The sequence below is a fragment of the Pan troglodytes genome, chromosome 5 (assembly GCF_028858775.2).
Source record: "Pan troglodytes isolate AG18354 chromosome 5, NHGRI_mPanTro3-v2.0_pri, whole genome shotgun sequence".
Taxonomy (NCBI): domain Eukaryota; kingdom Metazoa; phylum Chordata; class Mammalia; order Primates; family Hominidae; genus Pan; species Pan troglodytes.
Genome location: NC_072403.2, coordinates 156064660 through 156066655, shown reverse-complemented (window position 1 = coordinate 156066655; position 1996 = coordinate 156064660).

Genomic DNA, 1996 nt, shown 5'->3' with positions numbered 1-1996 from the left:
AGTAAAAGCCTTGTGCTTGCTATTCCTTCCCATTTTCTTCCCTTTTTCTTCCTGCCTTGAATGGGATCATGTTAGAAGCAAAGCTCGGAGTTGCAAAGAAAATGAGCACTCAAACAAAAGATTTCTCAGCAAGGCAAATTTACTTCTGCAGAAGGGTGCTTCTCTCAGTTGCCATGAGAGCACACTGAACAAAGGAGGGAAAGGATTTTTATTCCTAACACAGCTTGTCCCTACTACTGTGTCCTGTCCCTGTTGACTGGAGTTGGACCACACAATCTAAACTGAACCCAATTGGCTAACTTGAAAGACAGCTTTGGCGGGAAGAGCTGTTACAGTGAGAGTGGTAAATTACAGAGTGAATAGCAGATGTGGGCTCTGTAGATAAGGACCAGTGGGAGAGTTGTTTACTGGAACCAGGAGCAGGGAGGCAAAAAGGATAAGGAAGTTGGACGTTGAAAGTAGAGAATAAGGAAACTAAACAAACTAAACTTTTGAAGAGGAACTTCTCTGGGATCTGACAATGTGAAGATAGAAGCCTTGGAACTGTGTTGGCTATGCTGTGACCACGGGGCCAGGATGGGGGGCAGGGAGGTCACATTTCTATGGATAATGTGCTAATACCCAAAGATGTCAGAACAGTAAATTAGAAAGAGATTTTGCCTTTAAAGACCTTATGGAGCCACAGCCAACCAGAAACCATCTACCTCCAGTCTTCTTATTGTACGAGAAAATTAACATGCTTTTAAATATAAGCCTGTGGCTCTCAAAGTGTGGTCCTCTGACCAACAGCATAAAGATTATCTGGGAACTTGTTGGAAATGCACATTCTCTGGCCCCACCCCAATGTCCTGAATCTGCATCTCAGAGTCCAGCGATACTAAAGCATGCTCAACTTTTAGGGTCACTGTGATCACAGTACAGTTTCTGTCAAAGGCATTCCTAGCTGAATCTTCATACAAATATGTGTAGACCAGTGAAGGGATCTAAAGTATTCCCTAGAAGTTGCTTCCTTGACTGAGTGCCTGTTATTGCCTTGATTTCTTAATATTTATCTCTATTTTATAAGTAAGGCTATCTCCAGAGGGTGAACTTGCTGTCTTGTGTTGGGGGGTTATATATGAAATATATTTATACATATATAGATTTTGTGTGTGCAAATATATATATATATATATAAATTATTGTGTGAACCTTAATGCTTCCTTTTCCTAAATTGTGTTCTTGTCCTTGATAGAACCTTCATTTTCACTTTACCAGAAATCTCTCACTTGCTAGCATCATTCTAATACAATTTTATTTAAACATTAGTTAAATGCTTCCACTTCCAGGTGACTTTTAAATCCATTCTTTAAACAGATTATGAAGAAATATGGCCATCTCGTAGATATTCAGAATATTATCACTAACTACCATTACTACTAGGACACATTTTTGCATCTAAGGGTGAGAATGGGAAGCCATCTGTGCTTACATTGAGGACTACCAAATACTTTCAGTGCACTTTTGGATCCCTGTGTGTACTGTTCTTATGGATTCCAAAGAAAAGAGGTGGTGGCTGAGCAAGTGTGAAGTCAACAAATCCAGTTTGTGGTGAGGCTCTTTCAGACAGCTCTGGGTCCCCTCTGATGAATACCATAAAGAGATGCAAGGTTGCTGGGGACATGGGACGAGGGCAGAGGGGATAGGGACCTTGTATTCCTCTGTGCTTCCTATCTCCCAGCTATCCAGGACCCAACTCTAGAGAAAGCTAAATGAGAATTTTGCCAAAGACTCCTCGTTTGCTTTCACTAGGACTCTTCTCCTTCCTGCTGCCATTATCCTCTCATGTTTTATTTTCAAATTTTATAAAAGATAAATGTTGTTTTATGGAGCAATGTCTCAACATCACTTTACTGTGAGAAGCACTTTACATATATTATCTTATTTCATTTATTTTATCTAATTTCCCCCATTTCAATTTTACTTGTTTATTCTTTAAGTATTCTGCCTCTATTTT